Source organism: Nycticebus coucang, chromosome 8 (assembly GCF_027406575.1).
Source record: "Nycticebus coucang isolate mNycCou1 chromosome 8, mNycCou1.pri, whole genome shotgun sequence".
NCBI lineage: Eukaryota > Metazoa > Chordata > Mammalia > Primates > Lorisidae > Nycticebus > Nycticebus coucang.
In genome coordinates, this window is record NC_069787.1 from 108,230,514 (window position 1) to 108,249,607 (window position 19,094).

At 44.2% G+C, this 19,094-nt stretch overlaps 1 protein-coding gene and 1 non-coding gene across 4 annotated transcripts in view; both read left to right on the forward strand.

The window, feature by feature from the left end:
- Positions 1-19,094, forward strand: part of ZBTB38 (zinc finger and BTB domain containing 38) — a 129,379-nt gene that overhangs the window by 21,079 nt on the left and 89,206 nt on the right. The window contains exon 2 of one of the 3 annotated variants that reach the window (XM_053598685.1): positions 13,009-13,188. The exons of the other annotated variants lie outside the window; for them this stretch is intronic. The gene's annotated coding sequence lies outside the window, so the exon portion shown is untranslated. The remainder of the gene's footprint in view (positions 1-13,008; positions 13,189-19,094) is intronic. 3 annotated transcript variants of the gene reach the window in all.
- Positions 12,000-12,106, forward strand: LOC128592814 (U6 spliceosomal RNA). Its single transcript, XR_008382028.1, has one exon. It is a non-coding gene; the product is annotated as a U6 spliceosomal RNA (small nuclear RNA).

Consider the following 19,094-nt stretch of genomic DNA (forward strand, 5'->3'; position numbering starts at 1 on the left):
AAAAGACCTGATTTTTATATGTGTATTATATGTTCCCCACTAGCATGCAAACATGGGTGTCTCGTTTTGTGCTGTACCCCAGCACCCTGCACAACGCTGACATGCTGACACATAGTAGATACTCAGTAAATGTTTCTTTTCTTTTCTTTCTTTCTTTTTTTGAGACAGAGTCTCACTTTGTCACCCTTGATAGAGTGCCATGGTCATAGCTCACAAGCAACCTCAAACTCTTGGGCTCAAGTGATTCTCTTGCCTCAGCCTCCCAAGTAGCTTGGGGATACAACACTTGTCTAGTTTTAGACACGGGGTCTCACTCTTGTTCAGGCTGGTCTTGAACTCCTGAGCTCAGGCAATCCACCTACCTCAGCCTCCCAGGCTGCTAGGATTACAGGCATGAGCCACTACACCTGGCCCTCAGTAAATATTTGTTGAATGCACTAACCACATAGTGTCAAAGAAACAAAAAAAAATCACACATGCACATACACACACAAAGAAAGAAAAAAACAAAAATACCACACATTCTCTCTGTTCTGCCTGTCATCACCTTCCTGTCTCTTGTTGCTGGGAGCTGGGAGCTGCTTCCTGGAGCAGTAGTCTGAAAGCGTGGGGCGCTGGGTGGGCACGGCTGTCGCCCTCCCCACTTTCCCTTGGAGGCTCTCCGACTTGCCCGCTGCTGACTGACAGGACACTTGTCTTAAAGCCTCAGCTTAGTACAAAGCCTTCTTCTCAGAAATGCTCCCACACTCAAGTGGAAGACATCAAACCCAAGCCACTGGCAGGAGCGGCCGGCCTGGCTTCCAGTTATCCCTCTTGCCTGTCAGTTATAAAATTTACTATTTCACACATCCAGAGACAACATGGGTTGGGCATCTCGGTAGTTCAAACCAAAGGCAGAAGAACAATTCTTTTTTTTTTTTTTGCAGTTTTTGGCCGGGGCTGGGTTTGAACCCACCACCTCCGGCATATGGGGCCAGCTCCCTACTCCTTTGAGCCACAGGTGCCGCCCAGAAGAACAATTCTTCACCGTGCGTCATAGATGAATCTACAAGTATAACCAACCCAAACTTTTGTGCAGTTTCTCACAAGGGCAGCTGTTAGCACTGGGGCAGGGATGCTGCTTTAATGTGGGACCTGCCCAGTGATGGACATTTGGCATCCCTCATCCCTGGGGAACTAAACACCAGCAGCCCCTGGGAGTCTTTGTGACAACCAAAAAATGCCCCGGGGCATTTCTAAATGCCTTCTGAGGGGTGAGACTGCTCATTTGAGAACCACTAGTTAGGGAGAAATCAATTGCTTCATTTTACTTACTCCCCAAATGGTCTTTTAGCATCATCTTGCTTGGGCAGTTTTAAAAATCAATTTCTAGTTTTGTAAGTAACACATTCTCTTTCTACCGTATTAGTCAATGGATAGCTGACTCCTTTGATGCCCACTTCCAGTTTTAGTGTCTCTCCGCTGCTCTGAGGAAACTCACGTGCAACTGAGTATAACTGATGTGGTTTCCGTCCTTCCTGACCGTTTCCTATACATTTACATATAGATGTAGAAGCCCCTACACAAGTACCGTGGGGCGCTGTTGGTGTGTGTTTGTATTGTATATGTATCTACAACTGGAGTTCTTCCCTCCACAACCCGTGTTGAAGGTCTTCCCGTGTCAGAACACAGAGGCCCCATCCTTTGTAACCACTGCACAGTATTTTACGGGCCTCTTAGGAGAGAGCTGCAAAGGAAGTTGCCACCCTGGATAAGGTGTTGCTTGTGGTCTGGGGCAGGACCAGATTACTCAAAAGCTGAGGTCACTTTGAATCATCCCCTTCACCCCTGCTCAGTCCACAGAACACAGTCATGCCTTGACTTGAATTTGAAAGTAGCATCTTGAACCTTGAGTTGCTGGCTGTTGTGCAAACCCAGCTCACTGCATCTATTGCGCTAAAGTTGATTCATTTCCTTCCTTAGCCCGTAGCCCGGCGTTTTCAGTCAATGATTGTGGTTCTAAGAGAGCAGGCATGGTCATCCCCCTTTGTCCTTCAACCAAGCAACATATGAAGGAGAATGTTTGCTCTTATGGGTAATAACAGGTCTGTGAATTGAACACCTTCATCTCCTATCTCTAATCCTCACAACCGTTGTTTATAGTAGGTATTAATAGTTCATTTTTACTGAGGAACTGGGGAGGAACCGCAATCAGGAGAAAGTAGATGATTGGCCTAAGGAGATCAGTTAGTGGTACACGCCCTGGGCTTGTTCTCAAATGATTAATTAGGATATAATCGATTTATTTATTTATTCAGCAGGATTTATTGAATGTCTATAATGTGCTGGAAATTGCTAGCAGGGGGCACTAGGAATACAGCAGTAGACAGAGATGAGGTCTGCCTCTGCCCATCCAGAGCCGACATTCTGGTGTGGGAGACAGTTAGGAAGGGGGCAAAGAAATGCATACAAAATTTTAGGGGACATTAAGTGTGCTGAATGAACATAAAACAGAGAAAGGGATGGTGAGTTGCAGGAGAGGCTTTTATAGAAAGAGTGTTAATACAGTGTCCCTGAGGTTGTGACATTCAGGCAGAGACCTGACTGAAGCAAGAGAGTGAGCCTTGCTGAAATCTCAGGTACAACAGTGTTGCAGGCAGAGACCAGTAGGTGCCAAGACCACGAGGTAGAATATTCTGGGTATGCTCAAGGGATATAAGGAGGCCAGCCAGGCCATACTGCAATCAGCAAGGCACAGAGAGAGAGAGAGGTCAGATCAGAAAGGAAGCAGACCCAGTAAGCGAGCTGTTCCAGGCCTAACATGGTCAAGACTTCAGGTTGATTCCGAGTGTGATAGGAAGTCTTTGGAGAGTTTTGAACAGGGGAGTGGTGTGATCTGCACTTCTCAGCCTTTTGGTTAAGATGAAGTGAAGTTTTGGGAGGATCATCCTGGCTACTGTGTGGGGAAAAGGTGGTAAGTGAGTTAGAGTAGACCTAGGGGCACCAGATGAGATGCTGCTGCAGAATCCAGGGAAGAGAATGTCATAGCTCGGGCCAGAGGTTAAGAAGTGCTCGGATTGGGGTGTGTTCTGAAGGCAGAGCTGATAAGGCTTTTTGATGAATCAGATAGCCTTTAAGGAAGAAGAGTGATTAAGAATGATTCCTAGGTATTTGCCTGAGCATCTCATTGGAGAAGGTATCATTTACTGAAATTAGAAAGCCTAGTATGGGATGTGGAAGGGGAGAGCAGGTTTGGCGCACACAGGGGAATCAAGAGTTCTATTTCTGGCACATCACAGTTGTGATGCTGGATTTGCAACTGGACTTTCTGCAAAAGGCCCTCCTGCAACTGCAAGTGGAAGTGCTGTGTCAGCAAACAGACTCCCCAGGAAGAGTCCTGGCCAGACATGGCAATGTGGTAGCCGCCAACGACCTGATGACCTTTTCAGGTGTGGCACTTAATGGGCTGAGTGGGGACTAAGTAGGACTATCTAGTTCGTTCCTTACTGTGTGTAGCTCACTGCGTTTTGTGAATATAGCAGCAGGCAAGGCAGACATGGTGATTTTTCCATGTGGCTTGCTCTGAGGAATAGTCTTGATTTTTGTGTTATTGAACTTAGAGTAGAAGCAAGCTTAGAGGTGATCAAGAACAAACTCCAAAATCTCTCACCAATTTACAGCTGAGGAAACAGAGGCCTGGAGTGGTGAAGTGATTTGTTAAAAATCTATTGTTTAAAAGGTAAGTGTGTATTTAGAATACATGGAAACTTGCAGAAGTCACTTATAACAAGACAAATAACCCAAGGGAAAAACTGGAAAAGTATCTAAATAGACATTTCTCCAAAGAAAACCTGTAAGTAGTTAATAAGCACATGAAAAGATGTTCAACTCATTCACCATCAGGGAAACAAAAATCAAAACCAGGATGAGATACTACTTCACCCCCTCTAGAACAGGTATAATCAAAAGAGAGACAATAACAAGTGTTGGCGAGGATGCAGAGAAATTGGAACATTCAGAGAGTGCCGGTGGGATTGTCAAAGAGCATAGCCACTTGGGAAAGCAGTTTGACAGTTCCCTGAAATGTTAAACAAGACTTACTATATAACCCAGCAATTCTCCACTCAGTATATAACCAAAAGAAATGAAAACAAATGTGCACACAAAACTTGTATGCAAATACAAATGACTATATGCAAATGCTGTTCAAAGCAGCTTATTATGAACCCATAATAAATAGCCCCAACATAGAAACAAGTCAAACGTCCATCCCCTAATAAATGGGAAAACAAAATGTGGTGCAGCCATACAATGGGTGGTATCCATCTCAACAATGGAATATTATTCAGTCGAATTGCCTAGGAAACAAGTGAAGGTGAGAATGGAGACCCCAGGACAGAACCCTGTGAAGCACCAATACTGAAAAGACAAGGGGAAAAGGAAAGGTGTGTGAAGAAAACAGGCGATCAAGAGTAGAAAAACTAAGAGAAAGAGTTGATGTTATGGAAACCAAGGGAAGATTTCAAGAAGAAGCTGCTCAACAGAGGCACAATGAGGTCGTCAGCAAAGACCAAGACACAGCCACCACACATAGTGGACATCCATGACTGCAGCCTGGTCTGAACACACCTGCTGTAAATGTATTTCCAGAATAATTAATGAAACCGTAGGAATGTGGGATGCACATATAAGATGATATACAGAATTACCATTCATTTTGTTAGGTGTGATATAATATCGCGGGTGTATAGGAAAATGTTCAGTCCTTTATAAATACACCTTGAGTAAATCCAGGGTGACGAAATAGTAGAATGTCTGTAATTGATTGAATATTAATTTACAAAAAAATGGATGAAACAATCGTGGTGAAATATTAACAATGGTTCGATCTGAGTAACGAATGTATGTGTTTATTATACCATTCTATTTCTTTGTCCATTTGAGAACTCTGGAAAATCTAAAGTAATCACATAAGACCTGAGAAGCGGCTCCTGGTTTAGGAAATCAGGGGAAGCCTGGTGACCCTTGAGAACACAGCTGTGAGGGAGCAGAGGACATAACGCCCAGACTGGCTGATGGGAGGTGAGGCTGAGCAGCGGGTGCAAACCCCCATGCAGGAAGTTTAGTCTTGAAGGAAAGCTAGTTAGGGCGATGACATCCCATGAAACTTTTTTCTTTAATGGACAGATCTGGGTTTGTGTACAGGCAGCAGGAAGAAGGCAGTACAAAGCTAAAGACTGACGAGAGAAATCTATTGCTGAGAAAAGCAATAGTTCAAGGAGGGAAAAATCAAACTGGGAACAAGAGCTCTCGGGCAAGCCATTCAGCTCAGGAAGAAGAGAGGACAGTCGTTTTAAGCTGGGGGTGAAAGGGAATTATTTGATGTGAAAGAAAAATTGAATAGAAGCAAATAAACCTCCAATAGACAGAACTGTGTTCCATCTCCACTGAGAACAAATGCAAGGATATGTGGTTATGATATTGACTAAAACATCAAAAACAAGGCTGCACAATCTCTCCCATCCACTGCCTACACTTCAGGAATGGTGGACTGTGTCATTGGGATTGGTCTGGGAGAACACAGCCATGGAGCTTGCTGGGTTGGAGGAAGGTTGGGGCAAGGAAGACAGCACGCAGCAATCGGGGACCTCTGAGGTAAAAGTAGCAATCCCTCCCCACTCAGGAGGCGAGATGGGCAGGTCACAGCAACCAGGACCCCAAATTCCAGTTTAATCTTCTGTGACTTATGTCAAAATCCCAAGGGGTGTCCATCAAGGGAATAGGACAGCAGCATAATTTGGGAACTTCTAGGCACTATGTCAGGGCATGAAATGCAGACACAAGGACCTGAGGGGTTAGTGATGACAAGAGGCCAAAACATGAGTCGCCTTTAGCTAGTGAGGCTACGGGGCTGGACTCCTGCCAGGAATGGGGGAATAGGAGATAGGGAAGGAGGAGGGCTCTGAACAAAGGGATCCAACAGGTTTCTCCCTTACTGGCCACTGAGTCCAGACTGTGGCCCCTGAGGGTTTTATAACATGCACAGGTTTCCTGTCAGGGGTATCCTCAGGGCTGTGGGTTGCAGGCTGGTATTGCCACAGAGAAATGGACAAATATCTTGAGCAACTTCAGTGGAGCCAGGACCAGGCAGGGATCAAAGTACAGCCCTCCTTCTGAATGAAGAAATGGCCACAGGATCAGCCCCAAACATCAGCCCCATCTGAGATGGTTACATGTCAGATTCCTATTACTTGTCTCCTTTGTCTTTGTGCCCTGGTAACATGTTCCACTGTAAGTGAGGACATGTCAACTTAAAATTTTCACCCAAGGACTTCCAATGGTAGAGGAGAGAAAACTGGAATCCTGAGGCCTTTGGGGGTCTTGGATCTAATCGGTATGTCCAAAGCAGAAAAATCTATTCCACGTCTCCCAGTTACCTTAGGGACCCAGGTGCACTTTGAGCAGGACAGCAGACCTCCAACTGCAGGCAGCGTGGACTGTGTGTTAACTGTCAATGGCCGCAAACTTGGTGGCTTAAAACACACATGATGTTACATTTCTGTAGGTCAGAAGTCTGACATGGACCCCACTGGGCTGAAATCAAGGTGCCTGCAGTGTGTGTTTCATTCTGGAGGCTTTAGGGGAGAATCCCTTTCCTACCTCTTCCTGCTCGCATGCCTTGGCTCCTGGCCCCTGTCATTCATCTCAGAAGCAGCATCGTGGCACCCCTCTGATCTCTCTCCCACAGTCGCGTCTCTCTCTCACCAACTACAGCTGGGAAAGATCCACTGCTTTTAAGGAGTTGTGATTATATTGTGCTCATTCAGATAATCCAGGATAATCTCCCCATCTCAGGGTCCATAATCTTAATCACATCTCCAAAGCCCTTTTTGCCATGTAAGGTAACATATTCACAGGTTCTTGGGATTAGGATGTGGACATCTTTGGGGGCCATAATTCTATCACAGCTACTGTTGCAAGAAGCTCTCCTGTTGATCCTAGAGAAGAAATAAAGAAAATCTCCATCTTCCTGAGAGGGCAGACAGGCCTGTGGTATTTCTAGACACTTCTCATGAAGGAGAAGGCTTTATTGTACACTGTCAACAGTCATCATTCTCTCCCAGACGCACTACCAAGAACTTTTGCAAAAGAAAGAAGCTGGGGTTTGAGGATGGATTGAAAAGATGGGGTACTGGCTCTGGATACATGTCTGACTTAGGAAAAAGCTCTGGTGGTGTCCATGGGAAAGGGAAACATGATCTTTCTAGATGGCAAGAGCGTATGTTTTAATGGCTTTGGGAGAGTTGGTTAGGGTCAGTTCTGGGAGACGGGTGTGGAGTGACCACAGGGCTGCTGTTGGGAATAGCTGATATTGAAGACTTGTGCTGGGACAAAAGCTCTGGCCCCGGGGGTGCAGGGATGCGAGCATTGAGAAATGGGGAGTCTGCTCTGTCAGCAGCTCATTCTCTCTTCTGCCGCCAAGCAGACCTTATGCTGCAAGGTCAGATGTTTCTTTTCTCAACCCTGTTTACATGGGATATTCATAGTGTGCCTGTTAATTCAACTTTGACCCTCGTTCATGCACACTAATTATCTTGGCTTTGCTATGCAAGGCGAGAATCCCTTCATCTTTTGCTTGGGCTCCCTCCCTCAGCTTCTCCCATTGGCGCATCACGTCTCCCTGAGCTTGGGAAAGCTGCCTACAGCTGTGCTGTGTGAGGGTGTGTGTCAGTGGTGCCCTTAACCTGTCTGAAGTCCCCACGGTTTTGCCAAGCACACAGTAGGTTCCCTGGTTTCCTTCCTTGCCCCTCTCTTACCCCTTCTGACAGCTGAGTGTCCTCCCAGGCCTCCCCCACCAAATCCATGGGGGTGTTTTCAATTGCCAAGTCATTGTGGCAATTGAAAACACCCCCATGAATTTCCCAAAGGCCTCCTGGGAGACAGGGTCACCCCTACTGAGAAACTCTGATCACAGCAGTGTGGGTGGAAGGCAATACCTGTCCCCAGCAGGACTGCAGGGGCAGTTTCTGGCTTACAAAGGCTGAACAAACTTCCTGATGCAAACCCCCACTGGGCTTCATGGCTCTGATCAGTGACTGTGGTTTCCTCCCAGTTAAAACAAGCATGTCTCTCTGAAACTCCTCAGGTTCAACCCTTCAATCTTTGGCAATGATAGGCCCAAGGTGGGGCTCTCATCGGAGACTCTCCATCCTAGCTGCATGTGAAGTCAAGGGGACCTTTAAAGAATAGTGATACCCAGGTCTCATCCCAAAGAGTCTGATTTAACTGGCCTGGTTAGCTGGCTATTTTAATACTCCTGGTGATTAGCCAGAGCTGATAAGCTTTTATTAGGAGATTTTCTCTGTGAATAACCTTGAAGCTGGGTTGGGAGTGAGCTTGGTGGCATTGAAATAAATGCTTCCCATTGGCTGGGCAAATTTTCTCATGAGCCCCCTCCCCTTGTAACGTATTTCACTCTTTCTCCATTTCTCCCTTCTACCCAGTTCTTAGTTATAATTATTTAGAATTGTATGGTTCCCTTTCAGTCATCCAAGCTTTTACTCCATTGCAACAAAAGGTAAGGATAGAAAAGCCAGCACAATCTACAGCTCAGAGTTTTTATTTCCTTTTGCTTATAGTCTTACTGAGCAAGGTAGAGTTAGGATGAGACTCTCAGATGAGGAGTAGACAGGAAGAGTCAACGTCACCTGGCTCAGCCTGGTCCACTCCATGTGGGCAGCGGTCTGGGAAGCACAGGCTGAAGGCTCTGCTTCTCTCGTCTCTGCCTCTGCTTTCTGGGTCTCCTTCGCAGCTAGATGCTCGCATCTGAAGAAGCCAAGCCTCCAGACTTCTCTATGCCCTGCAGATTTCAGAGGCTCTGAAAACAGGCACTGTCACCTGCAAATGATTTATTCTGCTGTCTGCCAGGCAGAAATTAATGAGGGAAAACAGCCAGTTCAACACTTTCACCACAAGCTTTTATAAAGGAAGACCCAAAGAACTGTGCTTCATAATTTGTGAAGCCTTGGTTTCAGAATTCTCTTCTTTTATATTTTCATGACTATTACCAAAGAATGTTAAATTTAGGTGACCGTTTAAAAAGCCATGCAGTCGATAAATTCTGGCTGGGTGGGTTGCACGGCATTTACGCAGTCACTGGAATTGTAGCTATGCATCTTAGACTGTACACAGCCAGTGTTAGGATGAGAGATGAATCCAGAGGAGGAAAATGGTTTCTGTGTCCAAAGGCAGGTGGGGGATGTGCTTCCCAGCTTAAAAAATTGAAAATATCATTTAATTGGTACTGTATTAGCAATAGTTTATGGCTCATTTGAACCCGATCTTAATTCATTAAGACAGTCCTGGCATGGCTGGATAAGACTGTGGCTGTCATTTGATCTGAGCATGTACAGAGCTGCAGAGGCATGTGCACACGGATTCCTATTACACAGAGCTCCTCAGCAGAGGCTGCACCTAAGGGATGATCATGACACGTGAAATACACACACACACATCATACAGGTCCTGGGCCTGTTTGCATTCAGACCCATTCTCACCCTTTGCCTGCTCTGCTCTCTATCAAGGAGGCTCATCCCCGGAAGCAGATTTCCCAGGCTCCCAGGCATCTAGGATTCAGCTGGATGTGGCTGATGAGGAGCACTGGAGGGGGGGGAGGAGGGAAGAGGCCAGGGTGTCTCTCTGAGCCTCTCAGTCTTGGAGGCACCTCTGACAGTAACTGTGGCATGGCTCCAGCCCCTGCCAGAAAGGCCACTATGGTTCCAGCTGCCACCAGTGGCTCTAGTCTCTGGGCAATGGTAACACCATCTCTCCAGATTGTTTCTTCAGCCCAGGATTGAGAGTGACTTCCTGCCGTTGCTAATCTAAGCTTCACAGATTCTCTGTCACCTGTGTGACCACTTCTGCATATTAAACTCCCTCTGTTACAAATACATGTAGTGGTTTCTGTTGTTCTAGTTAGACCCTGACTGATATTTATGTTTTGGTTAAAATATACTTTCCTTTAACAAAGACTACCTACTAGTGAATTTCTTAATCAGGGTGTGGTTATCAATCTATTATTTGTTTGAAGGGTAGTTGCCAGTAAAATTTTTAAATGCTTAGATTTCATAAATGCTTACAAATCCTACCATCTTGAGCTTCAAAGCAGTAGCCTAATTTTACTCAATATGTACATATTATAAATGTAATGGAAATAGTGAATCATAAGCCAACAAATAACTATTATTCATAATGGAACTACTACTGTATTTTGCAGAAATAGCCCACATCCATTCTTGAGCTAATATACATATTGACTTCCAGCAATAGTGCCATGGAAGAATGATCTGGTGGTACATATGATAAAAGATATGCTCATAATAACTTTGGAAGTTGGAAGTAATTGTATCTTCCTATTTAAGTGATATATTTTTATCATTACTTCCAATGTCTTTCCTGAAACTTTGCCTAAAATCTTCTCTCCTGCTGACTGCAAATCAGGAGGGGAATACATTAGTAGAGTATCTTCAAAGGACCCTCAATTAAACCAAATCACTTGGGCCACCATTTTCTTCCTTTCCTTTCTCATCTTACGCGAGCTTAAAAGACCCCACAAGTATAAGAAAAGAACAAAAAAGAGCTAGGATTTCACACACGGAGCACATGTCACTGTTTCTGTCAGTAGGGTCTGCAAACGTCTGATTAAAGAGGGCAGATAAGCATGTTTGATTTATCTTCACCAAGATAAAGACAAGTGACATTTAAAAAGTGATTAACATTTTTTTTTTTTTTTCTTTGCTTAGGCGATTCTCTTGCCTCAGCCTCCCAAGTAGCTGGGACTACAGGTGCCCGCCACAACCCCCGGCTATTTTTTTGTTGCAGTTTGGCCGGGCCGCTTTGAACTCACCACTCTCAGTATATGGGGCCTCGCACCCTGCTCACTGAGCCACAGGCGCTGCCCCAAAGTGATTAACTTTTTACCCATTATGGTAAAGGGACTCTTAGCAGGTAAGCAATTTTGGAGAATTTCTGGAAGGCAGATAGTGGATGGAGGAGGGGTAGTAGGAGAAAGAGGATCAAAGAGGCCAAACCCACGTTACACGAGTGGGGTAGAGAAAGATAGAACTGAAAGACACGTCTCTGCAACGCAAGACTTAGCCGACAAGGCCATTCACAAACACTGGCTGAGAGAGCAGGAGGCTGAACCCACGGTGATTACTGAAATATCACACTGGAGGGCAGCGCCTGTGGCTCAGTGGGGGGCACTGGCCCCACATACCGAGGGTGGCGGGTTCGAACCCAGCCCCAGCCAGCTAAAACAGCAGTGGCAACTGCAACAAGAAATAGCCGGGCGTTGTGGCGGCCACCTGAAGTCCCATCTACTCTGGAGGCTGAGGCAAGAGAATCACTTAAGCCCAAGAGTTGGAGGTTGCTATGAGCTGTGACGCCATGACACTCCACCGAGGGTGACACAGTGAGACTCTGTCTCAAAAACAAAAAAAAAAAGAAAGAAAAGAAAAATCAGACTGGAGCATTATCCTCTCAGGCCACGTGGCAGCCAGGCCCTCTCCTGCCTCTACTTCCCTATCCTCCAGAAGGCCGACAGCCTTGTCCTCCTGAAGATAAGATCCCTGATATCCTGGCATTTCCGAGCTCCCTAGCTAAAATGCTGGGTCCCTACTGAGTAATTAAATTTAAAAAAGAAGTTACCTGAGGATTTTCTTCAGCCCACCTGAAAGTAACAGAAGCAGCAAATGGTTATATAACCCTGTAATGAGTCCATTACATTTAATGCTCACAACAAATCTAGGAAGAAACTACAGCAGAGTGCTGTCAGATTCCACAGCAGGCAGCTGGCAGAGCCAAATCACCCGAGGGCTAAATCACTGCTGAGAAGGCCCTTCAGGTGCAAAACCAACAAACCGCCCCCAACAAAACCAAATAGCATCTCACTGCCTCATTCTGGAGTAAAGACAACTTGAGGAAGCCCAGAGGAGGCTTTGAAGAAAGTCCACAACATCGTGCTCGCTTCGGCAGCACATACACTAAAATTGGAATGATACAGAGAAGATTAGCATGGCCCCTGCGCAAGGATGACACGCAAATTCGTGAAGTGTTCCATATTTTTAAGGGGATTGGTGGGATTACACCAGCGGTGCATTTTACAAGGGTATATGTGAAACTTGGTAAACGGTCTGTGAAGCTAGTGAATGATGCCCCATGATCATATCAATGTACACAGCTATGATTCAATAAAAAAAAAAGAAAGTCCACAACATCAAAGATAGATAAAAAATAAACAAGAAAAACCCAAGAAACACAGGAAACAGAAGAGAAGAAAGAAACCCCCAATTAGCATCCTCAGAGAGATTTGAGAAGTAGAACCCCCATAGTTGACCACCTCCCTACATTGACCAGCTCCTTATGTTGACCGCATTTTCATAGAGTGGATATGTATGTTACTACCTCTGTACCTTGACCAGTTTGTTGCAGTTCTTTGGGTGGTCGCTTAAAGAGGTTTCGGGGTGTGTATCTATATATCTTTTTCAACAGAAGCATTGGAATATAAATTCAAAGAAATCTCCCAGCGAGGGCAAAAAAGAGAAACAAACGCGCCATAGAGTGCTAACCCCAGCTGTTCTGCAGCTGACTAACAGTAGTGACAGAAAGAGCAAATGGATACTGAGAAATAGGAGGCATTTCCCAGAGCTGAAGGGCAAGTCCACCAGACAGAGAACCGCTACATTTACATGTTAAGAATGAAGAAAAAGATGCTCCGTGATATTTATAATCTGTTCTGTGACCAAAGCTCAGTCTTCTGTGCTCTCTGTATAGATTCAGTCCAGGAGTTGAAAATGAGTAATAGGGTTCACGTTATTATGGCCATGAAAAAATATTGGGTAAAGTTAGTAATGACTCCGATTACACGTCTTGTCTTGGTATTCTCCCCTCGGAGTTTGTATTTGCCTTTCTGAGAATCTTTGCCTTTGTTTTATCCCTCAGGTTTATCTAATCTCCTTATGCCATCAGGTCCTCCATCAAATCCTCTTCTTTGTCCCTGAGATCTCCTCTGCTCCAATTTGGACATCTCACTCTCTAAGCTCCTGCACAGAAATCACCCAGGGTCTTCACTAGATCAGACTGCTTCCGAGAGCCCACGTTTTGTTCATTCTGGTCCTACGGCCTTGGTTTGCTAAAGCAATTCCCCAGGTAACTTCTTTTTGAAATTTATTTTACTTTTTTTTTTATTTAATTTAATTTTTTTTTATTGTTGGGGATTCATTGAGGGTACAATAAGCCAGGTTACACTGATTGCAATTGTTAGGTAAAGTCCCTCTTGCAATCATGTCTTGCCCCCAGAAAGTGTGACACCCAGAGGTAAAATGTACATAGATAATTGACCATCTTTACCTTTTTTAAGTAAATACATTTATGCTCTTTTTTTCCTCCCTCCCTTCCCCAGCCTCTGGTAACCACTAAACTAGTCTCTATTTTCATGAGGTTGACTTGTTTTTAGCCCTTCCATGTGAATGAGGACATGCAATATTTGTCTTCCTGTGCTCGTCTTATTTTACTTAACATAATGGCCTCTAGTTCTATCCATGTTGCCACAAATGACACAAGTTCATTCTTTGTTATGGCAGAATAACATTGCATTGTGTGAAATATACCACATTTTCCTTATCTACCCATTTATAGATGGTTGGTTCCATATTTTGGTTCTTATAAATCATTTTCCAATAAACAGGGAGTACAGATACCTTTTTGATTTCCTTTCTTTTGGATATATATACCCAGTAGTGGAATTGCTGTAAAGCGAGGTAGCTCTATTTTTGGTCTTTTGAGGAACTTCTCTATCATTCTCTGCAGTGGCTGTCCTAACTGACTTTCCCACCAATAGTGTACAACGGTTCCCCTTTCTTTGTTGCCTGTCTTTTTGAAACAAGCCATTTTAACCGGGGTCAGATGATACTGCATCGTTATTTTGATCTGCAGGCCTCTGATTAGTGATGTTGAACATTTTCTCATATACCTGTTGACCATATGTATGTCTTCTTTTGAGAAATGTCTATTCAGATCTTTTGCTCATTTTTTTTTTTTTTTTGTAGAGACAGAGTCTCACTGTACCGCCCTCGGGTAGAGTGCCGTGGCGTCACATGGCTCACAGCAACCTCTTAACTCTTGGGCTTACGCGATTCTCTTGCCTCAGCCTCCCGAGCAGCTGGGACTACAGGCGCCCGCCACAACGCCCGGCTATTTTTTGGTTGCAGTTTGGCCGGGGCTGGGTTTGAACCCGCCACCCTTGCCATATGGGGCTGGCGCCCTACTCACTGAGCCACAGGCGCCGCCCTTTTGCTCATTTTTAATTGGATTAGCAGTATGATTGTTATTTTACTATTGAGTTGTTTGAACTCCTTATATAGTCTCCTTGTTAATCCCTTGTCGGGTGGATAGTTTGCTAATATTTTCTCCCTTCTGTGAGTTGTCTGTTAACTGCTTTCTGTGTTGTGCTGAAGCTTTGTAGCTTGATGTAGCCATTTTTACTTCAGTTACTGTGCTTTCGAGATCTTACACAATAAATCTTTACTCAGACCTAAGCATTTCCCCAATGTTTTCTTTTAGTAGTTTCATGGTTCAGGGTCTTAGGTTCAAGCTTTTAATTCACTTTGATTTGATTTTCATATATTAAGAGAGGAGGTATAGTTTCAGTCTTCTGCATATAATTATCCAGTTTTTCCAGGACATGTATTGAAAAGACTATCTTTTTCCCATTGTAAGTTCTTGGCACTTTTGTCAATGATAAGTTAGCTGTAAATACGTGGATTCGTATCTGGGTTCTGTATTCTGTTGTAGTGGTCTGTGTGTCTGTTTTTTTGCCAGTACCATGCTGCTTTGGCTACTGTAGCTTTATGATTTTTTTTTATTCTTTTGAGACAGAGTCTCACTATGTCGCCCTTGGTAGAGTGCTGTGGCGTCACAGCTCACAGCAACCTCCAACTCTTGGGCTTAAGCGTTTCTCTTGCTTCAGCCTCCCAAGTAGCTGGGACCACAGGCACCCGCCACAACGCCTGGCTATTTTGTTGTTGTTGTTGTTGTTGTTACAGTTGTGTAGTTGGCCTGGGCCGGGTTCAAACCCACCATCCTGTATGTGGCTGGCACTTGAACCACTGTGCTATGGGCGCCGAGCTGTATAATACATTTTGAAGACAGGAAGAATGATGCCTCCAACTTTGTTCTTTGATTGTGTTGCCTATTCAGGGTCTCTTATGGTTCCATATAAATTTTAGGATTTTTAATTCTATTTCATTGTAAAGAAAAATGTTGTTGGTATTTTGATAGGGATTATACTGACTCTATAAATTGCTTCAGGTAGTAACTGCTTTAGAAAGGATGTGTAGGTAATAAATTTTCTTTTGCCTTGTAGTTAATACCATATTTAATTGATACTTTGGCTGAAAGTAAATTTTTAGTTTGAAAAAATTTTTTTTTCTTGGAACATTGAAAAATTGTTCTAATGCTTTCTAGCATACAGTGTTGCTAAGGAAAAGTCAAATTTTCATTCTATTGGTAAGAACATTTTCCCCCTGTACTTCCACTCCCTTAACATGGGTACAGCAGGCGCTAGCAATATAAGCGTATTGTTTAATGGTCTGGAGATAGGAATCAGAAGAAATTTCTAAAAGGTGAGCAGTGAATGCCTCTGCATAATGGTACTGGGGAAGACAGGCAACTATTACTTTTTAAAATTTTTTTCTCAATGAGAAAAAACTGTTGTTATTTTGACAAAAACGCAATTTGATAAAAATTATAAAACATGGGTTGCAAAACTATAAAGAAAAGCCAGTGAAAGATTATCACATACATCAGAGTTGTATCATCTATGGGGCAGGGAGTAGTGGTGCTCAGAACTCAGGGAGGAGTTGAGAGAGCTGGCTTTGCTGTTATTTGACCTGGGAGGCTAGTAACCAGTTGTTTGCTTTATGCTTATCCTTTAAATGGTATGTTCAAGTGTCATGAAGTCTTCTGATTGACAATCTTAAATTTGTGGCTCAAGTCCAGTGTAGCAAAATAAAAATTGTTTTGAGAAGACAAAATTATCAATAATTCTCTTTAGCAGTATGAAAATATAATATTATTGAATCCCCTTTTTGTTTCTCTCAGATTCAATATCATAAGTTGAAAATATCAAGCGTTAAGTATAATCTTTATTTAACAATTTGTAATAGCTGAGTTACACTTATATTTTTGAAGGCTTTTTAAAATCCGAATGGGAGAGAAAGAAAAGATACTATTTGAACCTCAGGTTGCTGGGGATTTCAGATAAAGGCTTGTTTTTGTAGGGTTATGTTTCTAGACGTATACTTCAATTCATCCATACTGACTGAGCACCTGAGTCCCAGTGGGAACCCATTTACCCAGTAGGCATTTATGCCAGGCGTGGTTTTGGTCTAGAGCTTACCCTCATAGAGCTTACATCCTAAGGCAACATGGGAGATGGATACTCAGTAATTCAATAAATGAACGTGTTATGTATCAGGTGGTATAGAAAAATAAAGCAAGAAAAAGAGCTAGGGAATGAGGAGGGGGGCTGAGCTGAATGAAGTGGAAAGTATAATCCCAGCACCTACCTCCTTCTCCAGACACACAAATAAACATGTCTTTGTCCTTGAGGTGTGTACAGACTATGAAAAAGATGTGATCGTTCAAGCTCTCAGAATCAGAACTTTGTAGAAGGATTGGATTCAGAGTGTGTTTACAGTGAAGATAAACAGATGGGGGGAGCATTGCATCCAAAGAAAGATGTGTAAGAAGGCAAGAATGGAAGAAAATGAGGGGAACTGGAGAGGAACTTAAAGCCAACATGAATTCTGGCCATCAAAAGTGGGGTGGGCCAGAGGGACATTCTTTACCACAAAGTAGTTCTCCAAGCAGAATAGAGAGTGAAGCCTATATTTTCCCAGATGGAAGAACAGACGCTGAACTGGGGCACTCCACGCTACAACCGGAAAAGTCACATCCCTGATCATGACAAATGCTTAGGCCTAGAAGCTCAGACATCCAACATGCAGGCAGAGAGGAAGTCTGAGGAGACTTGACTGCAAAATGAAAGTAACACCCTCCCAAAGAAATCTAGGCTGCCTTCAGTCTCAGAAGTACTGGTTTGTAAGAAAGAGGAAAGGAAGGAGGGAGGGAGGGAGGGAGGGAGGGAGGGAGGGAGGGAGGGAAGGAGGGAAGGAAGGAAGGAAAGGAGGGAAGGAGGGAAGGAAGGAAGGAAGGAAGGAAGGCAGGCAGGCAGGCAGGCAGGCTGATTTCCCCTCTCATGACTCCAAAGTCTTGGAAAGTAGCTGAGTGCCATGGTGGGGGGTCTCATGGCATAACACACAGCACATCTTCCAAATAGAGTCCCCTTGCCCCAAATTCCTCTGCTCACGAGGGGTGCTCAGACCCAGATGTTCTCTCTTTTCCTCTCCCATCAATCTCTCTGCCTCTTTCACCTTTACTGCTTCTCTTTCTCTCTCCTTCCTACCCACGATTTTTTCTCCCAGCCAAGCCCTCATCCTCTCCTCTTTCAGGGAATCCTGAGCCCTTTCTCCTGAGGGTGATTACCCCTTTTTTCGATCTTTTCCATTTTGCATCACTTACCTTACAACTTCCTCCCAACCTATGCTCCTTAGAAGGTAGAGAAAAGTAAGGAATTCTAGAAATTCTCCTTGAAAGTCTTCACTTTTGATGCTTTACTAAGAATAATGTCTTCCAAGAATGGAGAAGCATGAATCCTATGTACTCAATTTTGATATGAGGACAATTAATGACAATTATGGTTATGGGGGGGGGAACAGAAAGAGGGAAGGAGGGAGGTGGGTGGGGCCTTGGTGTGTGTCACACTTTATGGGGGCAAGACATGATTGCAAGAGGGACTTTACCTAACAATTGCAATCAGTGTAACCTGGCTTATTGTACCCTCAATGAATCCCCAACAATAAAAAAAAAAAAGAAAGTCTTCACTTTTGTTACTAACCAAAAAGCAAACATTGACATGGGAACTCGTGGAAGAAAATTGAGAACAAATTGCCTACCAATACAACAGGTGTTTCGGTTTTCTAGAAGAGTGGGTGGTGATGTTGAGAGAAGGGTGAGGAAGGACAGAGGGAACGGGGGCTCTGGACTCCTGTCATTGTGTGCACGTCTGTTTCTCCATGGACTGCAGAGACCACGTCATGTGTTGCCGAAACCTGCACCTTCCATAGTGCCTCGGCAGATACAAACATGTGGATGAATGACTGAAAGTGGGTGAATGAATAAATGAGTGTGGTAAATGAGGCCTTGTGTACAGTGAGATTGCTCCCATGTGACTTGTGACAGTCCTGCCTCACTGTTCCCATTGTCTAGGGCAGTTTCTTGGAAGGTAATTTCCTGGACTCTAGCAATTATCTTCAGGGACATCCTTCTTGTTCCTAGTTGCAAGTGTGGTCTTACAGAACAACCTGGTTGTCAGCCAACTCCTGCAGCAACTTACAACCAGCTTATGAAGTTGACATTTGTATCTGGTCTTATCCCAAATTTCTTCAACCCAGACCCTTTTGATGGGACTTGTTGATTTCATAAGTCAATAATCCCTTCACCATCTTGCTAATAGTCTGGATTAAGTCATATCAAGGCATTAACCTCTTTAGAAGTTCCATGCACAATGCACACAATGCTAGCATCTCAAAGTCAGCGTCTTAAAAGTAACATAAGCATTATTACAAAGGTATCATTACTCACCCACAGAACCCTTAATGCTCAGAATATCTCAGGTAAGCTGCCCGCTGATCCTCCTTAAACACCGCTCTCAGCATGGAATTCCTGAGCTGGAAACCCATCTGCCTCCTGTCTGAACTCCTTTGCCCAGCATGGAAACCACCCACAAGCTGGTCCCACCCTCCAGGTCTAACTGGGTGGTGACCATTCTCTTCTCTCATCCTTTGCCCAGGTAGCTTTTCTTTCCCTGGAGCTTCTTGTTCCCTTCCTCTCTCTTCCAGCCAACTGAAATCTAGAAGTTAGATGGGCAAAGATTTCCTCCCAGCACCCCTTCTACAGGGGCCTTCCTGACACATCTGCTCCTTGTGGCTCTC